Below are 12,496 nucleotides of genomic sequence, written 5' to 3'. Positions count from 1 at the left end.
AAAACATACGTGAAACAAAGTTACTAGTTAAAGGATCTAGTTAAAGAGGTAAGAAATGGGAAAAAGGATGCAGCTCACATTTATGATAAGTGTTCTGCCCCATGATCAGAACAAATATCAGGCAGTCTTAAGTGTTACACAGAGAAAATAATGATCTCTTTTAGAGTATAATTTGAATAAAATGTTAGGATTTTTTAAAAGTGGAAGAATCTTAAGTCATAATCCTAACCAACTCCCTCATTTGACAGGTGAGAGGATGTGGCCCAGGGAAGGGAAGTGGCTTGTCCAAGGAGGTGACACTGGTGGAGCTGGGACTAGAACCCGGGACTGCTGGTGGCCACGTAGGCAGTGCTTTTCCGCCTTACGACTAGGTGTGGTTGTTGCTCAGAAGTTCATGGAAGTAACAGGGAAAGCCATAGCAAACCTATCCTTCCTCCTGATTCCTAGTGTTTCTTCTGGAGTCAGTGGTGAGGGAGAAGTATTCCTTCTGGAAACAGCATCACCTTGGGCCTTTGGCAGCTTTCTTAGCTTTTCTTACCCCCGTCCCCCCCGCCCCCACCTCCTTCCTGTTGAGAAGTCCAAAAGCTGGGCTCAAGGGACGACTGTTAGTCTGAAGTAGAAAATAGGGGCAACCGCAAATCTAGTATTTATTTATTTGGTGGCTTTGCATGTAAAATGGAACCTGCCTTCAAATTGTGTTTGGTGTAACCATCTTTTTAAAGTAAACATCAGCGATGAAAAATATTCCACTTTGGTCTAAAACACCGTGTCGTTTGTCCCAGCATGGAACGACAGGTATTCAGGCAGAGCTGGAAAGTCCGGCTCTGGTTTTGATTTTGGTGTTTACTGGTTGAGTGTGAAGAGGACTGTGGACCCAAGACTTGGCATCAGGTGTGGCTACAGAGCACTGAAGCTCTGTAGGGTAGAACTCTCCATTCTTAGCTGACTTTTATGTTTTTGTATCAGAACAAGTGTCGAATTAGCAAAAAAAAAATATTGTTGACCAGTTCTTTGATTCTGGAGTATTTTTTTAATCCAGCTGAGAGAGAATGCTTTTCAAAAGTTCTCTTTCTTTCTTTCTTTCTTTTTTTATGAGGAAGATCAGCCCTGAGCTAACATCCATGCTAATCCTCCTCTTTTTGCTGAGGAAGACCGGCCCTGAGCTAACGTCTATTGCCAATCCTCCTCCTTTTTTTTTTCCCCCCAAAGCCCCAGTAGATAGTTGTATGTCATAGTTGCACATCCTTCTAGTTGCTGTATGTGGGACGCGGCCTCAGCATGGCCGGAGATGCAGTGCGTAGGTGCGCGCCCAGGATCCGAACCGGGGCCGCCAGTAGCGGAGCGCGCGCACTTAACCGCTAAGCCACTGGGCCGGCCCCTCAAAAGTTCTCTTTCTGAAGAGCAGCTGAGTTCATTGTACTGCTGTACCTTATATGTGTCAAGTGTATCAGCGAGTATGTTTTTGAGGTTGAAGGTGGGTTTGGGCCATTGAACCTCAAGCCGTTTGTAGAACATGGAGGGAAAATTCTCACTGTGGTCTAATCGGAGTTTCCCTGTGGGAAGCTGGCAGTGAGATTCCACCTCTTAAATCCTCTGTGTCCCCCTCCCCACCAAATAGGGGTGACTCTGGAGACACATGTTTCCAAGCAACTTTATCTTTGGTCTAAATTCTGTCCAAACATAGCACCATGTGGCAGAAAACAGGAGTCCCTGCAGCCCTCCCATCCCTCGCTCCTTGCGTAGCTCAGGCCCCACCCTCCCGCACGCAAGTGGCTGCCAGGAAAAGGAGGGTGGGAAATAGTTTTGTACTCAGGCAGCGATTTGAACTAACATACCCTGCTGAGAGTCTTTTTGAGTCTGAACCAAAGACAAGGAGGTTTGATCCTTGTCCAGTAATAATGAGCTTGCCAGGAGCCAGAGAGCAGGAAACAATGGTCATTGTCCTTGGTCTGGAGGGTCTGGTACCCGGAAGCTGTTGGGGGGCATCGGATGTTAGCAGGACCTCTGTTTCAGGATCAGTCTGGCAGTGGGAGGGGGAGAATGAGGGGATGTGCGGACTGCAGTTTTCCTAACCCTTTGTTCTGCCATCATCAAAAGCACGTGTTAGCAACTGTCCAGACGGGGCCTTGGAGCACTCTGCAGATAAATGGGACAGACAAGAGCTTGCACTTGGAAACAACAGCTCTGTCCTTATAAAAACGAGGCCACAGGGAACAGACAAATAAATGGCACAACACAGAACAAACTAAGGGACAGTAGCTTTAAAACACCGGGCGCAGGAAACATAAATATTGTGAATCGTTGAGTCTTGATACTCTTCTAAGCGTTTGAAGGGTGATCGTGTTACTTGGTTAAACTGTAATCTGAGTTCCTGTTTTAAAAAATCTAAGTCACGTAATTCCTTCCTCCCTTCCTCCCTCCCTCCTTCCCTCCCTCCCTTCTTCCTTCTCTTCCTTCCTTCCTTCCCATGTATGTGCCAAGCACCATTGGAGGTGCTGCGGATGTCGGTCTGAATAACACACGGTCCATGTCCTTAGAGGACTGGGCCACGGGTAGGGGAGAGAGAACAGTGGTAAGTGTATACAGAAGGAGCCCCCAGCTTAGACTGTGTGAGCACATGGTTGTTTGAAAGCTAAAAATATGTGAATTCCATTAGCGACTGTTGGAGACGGTGGTGTCAGCTTAGCTATGACTCTGATGACCTTTGGGGTCCCGTTAGAACTCAGGAATGCTTTCTCCGTCCCTGTCTGGAGACTGGGAGCTGAGGTGAGGTCGGACATTTGCAGAAGGGAGTGGAGGGTGTTACAAACCCCTGTAAAGAAGGCCTGAGCTTAATCACAAGGAGGTTAGGTATTTTGGGGGTGTGGTTTTAAATTTCAGTGAGACTGTTTCTACAGTCTTCAAATAAGTCTAAAATTATCTTTCAACACGCCAGCTTTCATCAGTGTGGGTTTTATTTTTGGTACCATGGGCTGTGTTTGCATAACAGATGTGAGGACTTGTTTCTGTTAGAGCTACTGAGGTCTCTGAGCCACAGAGAGAAGCATTGGAACTCACAGGCATGTTCTCCCCTAGTCCCTCCACCACCCCCTCCACAGAAGTTTTTTTGCAGGCAGATAAATTAAAATACTTAAATTGCTGCTCTGAAAATGACATATGGGAAATATACAGTTTGATTCATTTAAAGCACCAGTTCTTTCTGGGGACAGCAGTGAGCTGTGGAGAGGGGGAAGAGTCTGGGTGGAGGCGAGAAGGCAGGACAGCGCAGGGATACTCAGAAGACAGTCCAGTGAGCTGCTCTGTTCTCTGCTGCTCCTCTAGCTTTTAATCCGTAGAGTAAGTTATCACCAGCTGTCATTTGCCTTTGAGATGTTAATTTATACTTCAGCAGTTCAGCACAGTTCCTCAGCTGTTCTTCCTGGTGGTCCAGGGGTGGGCGAACTTTTCGTGTAAAGAGCCTGCTAGAAAACATTTTCATCTTTGGGGTCCACGTGGTCTTTAGTAACTACTCAACTCTGCCATTGTAGGGCAAAAGCAGCCAAAACAATATGCCAATAAGTGAGCATGGCTGTGTCCCAATAAAACTTGAGGTACATAAACAAGGAGCTAGCTGGGTTTGACCCACAGGCTGTCATCTGCTGACTCCTGTGTTAGACTCCGGGGCTCTGTGGATATCCCATCCACGTATTCTCTCCTACTCTCTAAAGGGGAAACCTCAATGGCCTGAACTTTGTGCTGAGGGTCCTGGAGTTGTTGCTTCAGTTGCAGGTAACTGGACTGTGTGAACCACATACTGGGTAGACTAGGCAAGAGTAATGTAGCAATAAATTTAGTATGACATAGTTGACAGTATATATATCTTATTGTATGTGACTTTTTGAAATAAATGGTAAATCATTCACAGGTAGAAATAATTAGTACTCTTTTTATGTATCCAAACCAAGCATTTTGGTGATTAGGGAAGAAGTGGGGTTGGAGAAAATGAGTGTGTGGGTATCCTAATTCCTCTGCTGCTGGGGACCCCCAATTTCAGGTCCAGAAATGGTAAAATGGGAAAGATGCTGGGCCAGAAACCTAAATGTCTGCCATGTCCTGGTCCTCAGTACTAGGATTGGGCAACAAGTAACTAGGGGCTCTCAGAATCTTGAGGTTAGAGGTACCATAGAGTCCGATCTTTTTGGGGATATTAGCTTCTTGTGTCTCACCTAAGGCAAAAATCACGAATAGTCAAAATTAACCATGAAAATGCTTGAAATATCCATAAGTAGGGCACACATGGTTTTGTTTATACAGCATTTCACTGGAAAGTTATCTCCTTGTTAGCATTTATTTATTTATTTATTTATTTTTTGCTGAGGAAGATTCGCCCTGAGCTAACATCTGCTGCCAATCTTCCTCTGTTTTGTATGTGAGCCACCACCACAGCATGACCACTGATGGACGAGTAGTATAGGTCTGTGCCTGGAAACAGAACCTGGGCTGCTGAAGCAGAGCATGCTGAGCTTAACCACTAGGCCACTGGCTGTGGCCCCAGCATGGATTTTTTTAAACCCATTTTGTTCCCTGCTTGTATCCCCATAACCTCTAACAATACCTGCACCTAGTAGATGTGAAAGATCAAACTCTGCAAGAATATATGTTTAACTGTATAGTGTAATGTATAGTATGGGAAAAAGAATGCACATGCCAGCTGTAATGTCACTGGGTTTTTAAAAATTATTTACAGGAGACAGTCATGCACATAGTTGAATTTGTATATAATACATCACCACTATATTCCAAGTTCACACGTTTAAGAACAAAGCTGATTTGGGGCTCACTTAGGCTATAAGTACATCTTCCATCTGATAAGTAGTCCAAATAGAAAACTTTGCCTCTTTAGACATTTAGTTGTCTTGTTATAGAAACCCCAGCATCTCTGTGTTCAGGAGATATCCTTCGGTCAGCCTTGTTCGTCTCAGGGCAGCACCAAGCCCTCCATCAGACCATGTGTTCTGTGGGAGGGGGTGGGGGGCAATGGCCGTATTTTCCAGCTAAAGCAAAGTCCAGACCTCTATAGCCACGGTTTTACATTGTCTCTGGGGTTAGGTGTAGATTTTTCCTTGACTCAGAGGGCCCCGTTCCCACCCCACTCCCTTTGATTGCTAGGGCAGTGCTTATGGGCAAAGACCCTCAGAAATGAGGACTGAGATGCTGACCCCGGTGGGGAGGGGCAGCAGAGAATTTCCTGGCTACTAGATGGGTGTGTGTGTGGCTCTGCTGGCACTTCTGTTTTTCTCTTCTACCCTCCTGTTACTTCCAACTCTAGAGTTTTCAAAAACCCTCCCTGGGGAGAGTTTGGCAGTATCTGTTAAATTTAAAACATACTGACTTTATGACCCAGTATTCACCTTCTTGCTGTCTGTCCTTCTTATTGCTTTACATGGATAAGCACAATACAGATGATGTCCATTGTGCATTATTTATAATAGTGAAAAATCAGAAACAACCTAAGTGTCTGCCAGTTGGGTAACAGAAACTAAATTGTGGTTCGTCCAGACTGTGGAATTGTGTATAGTAGTTAAAAAGGATGCAAATAGATTTATGTGTTCAACATGTAACAATCTGTAAGCCATCATGAGTGTAGAATAACACAGCAAAAGGTCTAGAAGATACACGTGCGACCACGACAGTGGTTACCTCTGGGAAGCAATCAAGTTAGGGTTGGGGTAATGGTGATCAAGGTGATTCTGTTTTCTGCATCTTTATTGTAATTTACGTTTTCTTTGGCAACAAGAATATAATTATGTATTGCTTGTATAATTGCAAATAAATAAAATTTAGGAAGGATCCTTGGACCTTGGATCCTTTCCAGTTAGATTCTTGAAAGCATGTGTAAAAGGCTTGCTGGGTTCACTTCCTGACCCAGACCTGGACCCCCTGACCGTCTCCTCAGCCACCTGCAGTCCTGCTTCTGCTCCCACCCTGTTCTAGAGAATATGCTGATCCATGTCCCAGATGACTGCCTGTTGCCGAATCCAGGTACTTCTCAGGCCTCATCCCATTGGCAGTATTTGACACTGCTGCCCACACTCTGCTTCTTGAAAGCCTCTCCTTCAATTTCTCTCTGGCTCAGAACCTTTTCAGTTTCTTCCTTGGGGTTTTTCTTCTTCCCGGCCCCTGAATGTTTGCATCTGCCAGGGTTCTGGGCTGTGGCCCTCTTTCACCGCATTCCTCTCCTGGGGAGTTGATTTACTCCCGTTGAACGCCTCCTTTGCCGTCTCTGCTGCTCACTACCAAATCTTTATCTCTAGTCCAGCCATCTTTCTGGAGCGCTGCCCACTTAGGCATCAGCCCACACTTCCCCTTGATATAGGCGCCTCCGCCGTAACCTGTTGTTAAGTGAATTACTGCTCTGCCACCCTGAAACCGCTCTTCTCCTGTCATTCTTGTCCGCCACCAGTCCGCTATCGGATCAGCTGCCAAGCTAGAAACCGGGATTGCTAGTCCTGGGTTCCTCTGCCTTTATTCATGGGCCACATCAAATCAGCAAACAGGACCTATCCCTTCCGAGGCCCCCAAACCCTACTGCCATTGCCTCGTGAAGGGCTACATCGGTTCTCACTAGATTAACTCTTATTTCTCCTTCAAGATCGTAACTAGTGTGGTTCTTGTTTGTACATTCCGCCTCCACATTACCTCATTCTCTAAACAGAGATTGGCATTAGCTGATCCCCGTTCCCCTTCTGTGGACGAGCCCTTCATACTGTCATAATTAGCCAGTCCTCCAGGCCCGTCTTGTTTGGATTGAAAGCATACTGTTTGAAGTTTGATTTGAGTTGTTTTCTAACTGTCTAATAGTGTTTGTGGCTGTTTGGTCCTGATGCATTGCTCATGGTGGGGGAGCTGTGAGCGCTCGCGTCAGTCTCTGTCCTGTGTGCTTCCCAGGTTCTGAGGAGTTACTGTTTGGGGGTATTAAGTTCCTGATTTTGGAGGTGGCAGAGTTGAATAAAACCAGACTCTGTGGAATTTTAATTCCTTTTGTGGCTTTTAATAATGACACAATGTCGATTTTTCTCTTAAAATGTTCAGAAACCCAAACAAAAGAGAATTGAGTGCTGGTTGTTGTTACAGTTTTTGTATAGCCCCCACATCCCAAAAAGGTCCTCAAAAATACTTACTTATTGGGAAATGAGTCTTGGTTGCCGAGGGGCTGTCCATCGGAAGATGGAAGCTGAATTTAGTGGCCCGCATTTCACAGCTCCTGTCCACTCGTGCTAACAGACAGCATTGTGATGGACTCTGGGATTATTCCACAGAGAAAAATCAATTGTCTTAAAAGTTTGAGAATATCAGAAAGAGGAGAGGCAGACTGAGAGAGGCTCTCAGTTCTGAAATTCATGTTCAAGTGAGGGATATTAAACAGAATTTGTAGATCCAGTTCTTCTAGATTTCATGGTATTACTGATGCTGAGCTGCCCATAGCTTTCTTTGCAGCTTGGTTTCATTCAGTGCCCTAGAAATCTGATAGAATGAAATGTAAGAATCATTAGCTTTGCTAATAGACCATTTTCTCATCTCTGCCAAATAATACTTTAATATTGCAGGAACATGACTCTCATCTTCCTCCTCTCCATTTCTGTATGAACCACTCCCAAAGTCTAGCGTTTATTCCTAAGTTTGCAGTGTCTGGGTCCCTGGCCAACTAGACCTGTAAGCATGTCTATGGCTCTTCTGTTGTTTCTTTATATTTACTTGCCTGAGATTGAAGTTGTTTTGGGGGTATAGCTAGCATCTCTCCTATGTAGACAAAATTATGTGGATTTTCTTCTAGCTCCCCTCTCTTTGAGCTTAATACTTGTGTTGATGTTTTGAAAATGTCTTCCTTGATTTGGAAGTTGATATATTTTCTTTTGGGTGGTGACCAGGTCTCTGAAAGACAGGTAAGTGAGTGCTGTTTTGGAGCTCAGTTCTTATATAAATGTGCCAGGGAAGGATCACCTTATTGAAAGTTATACCCTGTATCTTTCCATATGAATCCTTTGGTGAAGTGAATAGAGCATCTGCTGAGTGTTAAGATGCTCATTTCCTCCGTGTTTAAATCAGAATGCATCAGCCAGTCAGCGATTCATGTAACGTGCCTGACTCCTTCCCCCAGAAATTCTTTTTATAAAATAGATAGTACTTTAGCATTGAGGAAGTTTACTTAATGGCTACTGTGGATTAGGAACTGTGCCAGCACTTTACAAGGATTAACTGATTTAATTCTCAGGGCATCTTCATGAGGTGGATGGCAGTATTATTTCATTGTACAGATGGGGAAGTTGAGGCTCGAGGAGGCTGTGTGATTTGCCCAAGTTAATGGTGGAGTTGGGGTTGGAAGTCCATGTGAGCTATTGATTCTTACTGATAATTTGTGGCTTTGAGTCTGGTTTCTCTGAGGGTTGGGAGGAAACCCCTTGCCTCAGCTGCGCGCAGAACCAACACGGATGCGGTGTCCTTGGATGCCCAGAGCCAGACTGAAGAGGCACCACCCAGAGCATACCCCTCCCCTTCACCCCACAGTGTGGAATCTGTGTGTGATGTATGTTTTCTTTTTTCAAAACTGGGTTGGAGCTTGGAACAGCAAATATTTGATCAGAGCAAATTTCCCTTGCTAAATCCTGCCAGCTTGTTCAACTGGAAGGTTCTTTGCCTAAAAATATTCACCACTTACTGAAGGCTAAATGACTAAGTCACACACAGAGCATAAAGCAGGTCTTAGTATGTGGAGCAGGGGTTGTTTGCATACTTGTATTTTGAATGAAATATGCGCTGCCACATACTCACCCTATGATGAACCTAAGGGGCCTCTGGGAGTAAACATGAGAAGGGCTTTGCTGGGGCTAGTAGGTGTGGAGCTCAAGTCTAGCATTCTCCTTGAAATGGATTCTAGGAGAAGGAGAGGAGAGAAGTGGGTTTGGGGTGGGGAGGTAGAGAAGAGCCTGAAGGTGAAAGACAGGCTGGGGTAGACGGAAGGGGTGCTGACATGCATGTATTATAGTGGGGCCAGGAATTAGCTTTGCTGATAGAGTGGGAGAGAGAAAGGAGGGAAGAAAAGAGTTGAATGAGTGTTATGGAGCAATAAATCCCATGTAAATACAACAGCCTAAGGAGTGAGGTGGTGTGGTTCCTCCGTGAGTATAGCTTTTACGGATTTAAAGCACTATCACCTCCTTGTTACCCAAACACTCAGTGGGTATAGCTTTTGTTTCCGGTTTGGGGCTCTGCAATGTTCACTTTGTGTGGGGTTCCCCCATTACTTCACTATCTGAAGATGTTAACCCTGTGAGTTTGCTCTCTCATGGTGACACACAGCTGACAATTCAGAGCCCTTCAGAAAGCACTTGCTGACCCCTCCCACACCCTCGTGGAGGTGCTTCCTGTGTCCTCGTGTCTAGTCCTAATTGCTGTTCTGGAGCAGTTTCCAGAACAGACATTCTCACTGGGATGCCCAGGGTGCCTCCAACTTGTATGTTAAGAACATACTTCTGATCTGTTCTTCTGTTTCCACACCTTGTCCCCTGCCAACCCTTTCCCCCTCCACCCCAAACAGCAACGTGTTAAAAGAAGCAAAAGGGAGCCCTCCTCCATCCTTCACTTGCACGAATCACAGTACGGATTCTTGTCATCTGTACAATCCTACCAACTGTGACTTCTACCCACAGAATTGCTATTTTCCCTGGCGCTGGTTCACCCTCTTCATCCATTACCTGGACTGTTAAAACAGTGGCCTTCTAACTTACCCTCTTGCCTCAAACCCACCCCCTTTCTAGTAAGTCCTCCACTTTGCAGCCATTCCAGCTTAAACAGTTGTTTCTGCTTGCTTGCTGGATGGGGGCCGGACTTCTTAGCATGGTGTACACCTGGCCCTTCCCAACAAGACTCTGCTGCCTTTTGTGCTTTGCCTCTTGCCAAGGAATACATTTTTAGTATAAGTGTGTCCCATGCAATATTTAGTCTAAATATGTCCCAAATATTGTATGTGACACACTTACACTAAAAAATTAGTCATTGTTTATCTGAAATTAAATTTTTTTGTTTTTTGGTTTTTTTTTTTGCTGAGGAAGATTTGCCCTGAGCTAACATCTGCTGCCAATCTTCCTCTTTTTTTGTGTGTAAGCTGCCACCATAGCACGGCCACTGACAGACGAGTGGTGTAGGTCTGTGCCCGGGAACCAAACCCAGGCCACCAAAACGGAATGCGCCAAACTTGACCACTAGGCCACCAGGGCTGGCCCCAAAATAATAGACGTTCTGTATTTATCTGGCAACCCTACACATGTGTTACTTTGTTTTGTAGCCTGGTCAAAAAATATAGTAGCCTCTTTATGCGTTTATATCTTGCTCTGATCTAAAAAAATTGTGGTTGCAGGAACTTGCTGACTGCAAAATGTTTGATGTTTCTTTATGAAATCTTTTGTATCTGTTCATGAAAATGGTGCTATATGTATAGGGAGGGTCTCCGGAACAATGCCTTTTTGCCTGAGGCACTACTTTGGAAAAACATGTTTTGTTTTGGAGGAACATGTCTAAGATTCAGGTGCAGTAATGACTGCAGACCTTCTCTGAGGGGAGGGAATCCTCATTCAGGAAGGTGAACTCCAGTTAAGTTTAGTCTTCCTTTTGTTGATGGAAATCTTAATAGCCTCAGTTATTATTATTTCTTCAAGATCTTTTCTGGAGAAGAAACTAAACTAGCATGCTTCAGTTTTACCTCCAGCTTTGTGGTACTTTTTCTCTGTGATATTTTTGCCTTATGAATAACAGCTATAATATGATTTTCAACTGATTTTCTGTTCTGAAGAGTGTTCAACTTTGATGTTGATAAGAAGCAAGTTTTTGTTTTTTACCACTGACTAAATCCGTATGTTCTGACAGTAATAGAAATGTACTGCTATTTTCCTTATGTAAGATTTTAATTATTCTGATAATGTAAATACATCAAGACCTTCTAATTGGACTAGATTAAACCATTGTCAACATTTATTAGAAGACTAAGACACGTAAATAAAGTGGATCAAGAAAAAAACCCAATTAACAACCAATTCATAGAGAAAACTACAGATGACCATAAATTTAAGAAAAGATGTGAACTTTGCTAGTGATGAGGAAGATGGATGTTGAAACAAGATAGTGGTTTTTTTTGGTGAGGAAGATTGGCCTTGAGCTAACATCTGTTGCCAATCTTCCTCTTTTTGCTGAGGAAGATTGGCTCTGAGCTAACATCTGTGCCCATCTTCCTCTATTTTGTGTGTGGGTCACTGCCACAGCATGGCTTGATGAGTGGTGTGTTGGTCTGTGCCAGGGATTCGAACTTATGAACCCTAGGCTGCCAAAGCGGCACTCACGAATTTAACTACTACGCCACTGGGCCGGTCCCCAAAAAGATAGTGTTTTTTATCTTTAAATTGAGTGTTCAGGTTGGGGATGTGAGCATTCTCAGATATTATTGGTGGGATATAAATTGTTGCAGCCTTTGAAAGTGTGATTTGACTTTATTTCTTGAAATTTTAAAATGTAGATACTACTTGACCCATTGATTCCATTTCTAGGCCAGGGGTCTCTCCTATATAAATCACAGCATATGTGCAATGAGGCATCACAATGGGGTTTATTGAATCAGAGTTCATAATAGCAAAAACAAATACACAAAACAAAAAACCCTCCCCAAAAGATCAATATGGGAATGCTAATCAATTTTGATCCAGCCTTACTATAAAATATTACATAGTGGTTAAAAAGAATGGGGTGGGATTTTATGTATTAATAGGGAAAGATCTCCATGGCTTATTGTCCATTGGAAAAAAAATATTGCAGAACAATACATATACTCTTATTTAATAAAGCTGTCTCTCTATATAGGTATGGATATGGTACCATACAAGTATATATATGTGTGTGTGTGGTATATAAGTATGGGGGTATGTATACACACACACACACACACACACACACACACACACACACACACATATATGTAAAATAATAAAAATACCCACCAAATTAACTCTCCTGAGGAGGGGAGTGACATTTTGGAGTGGGAGTGAAGGAAATTGCTCACTTTTTTCTATATATTTATGCATTTCAAGAAAAATATATCCATGTATTACAGGTGTAATTTTAAAAAATCCTGATGCTGGATTTCAGAATTCATTCAGGTAAGTAAAAGCTGAGTGGTATGTTATGAACACTGTATCATTTAAAAAGATTCAGAGAAAATCAAGAAAAAGTCTTTGGAAGAGAGACTTTCTCCTCAGTCGTCGTTTTCTGTGCGCATGGTCCGTTTCTACATTAGATTTTTTTTTTTAATTTTTATTTATTTGTTTTTTTTCCCCCCCAAAGCCCCAGTAGATATTGTACATCATAGTTGCACATCCTTCTAGTTGCTGTATGTGGGATGTGGCCTCAGCATGGCCGGAGAAACGGTGTGTTGGTGCGCGCCGGGATCCAAACCCGGACCGCCATCAGTGGAGCG

At 43.7% G+C, this 12,496-nt stretch overlaps 1 protein-coding gene across 1 annotated transcript in view; it reads left to right on the top strand.

Moving 5' to 3' along the window:
• Nucleotides 1-12,496, top strand: part of SERINC5 (serine incorporator 5) — a 90,319-nt gene that overhangs the window by 47,879 nt on the left and 29,944 nt on the right. The window lies entirely within an intron of this gene.

This window comes from Diceros bicornis, chromosome 1, assembly GCF_020826845.1.
Source record: "Diceros bicornis minor isolate mBicDic1 chromosome 1, mDicBic1.mat.cur, whole genome shotgun sequence".
Lineage (NCBI taxonomy): Eukaryota > Metazoa > Chordata > Mammalia > Perissodactyla > Rhinocerotidae > Diceros > Diceros bicornis.
Note: the sequence above shows the minus strand (reverse complement) of the source record. Positions and strands in the feature narration are given on the sequence as shown.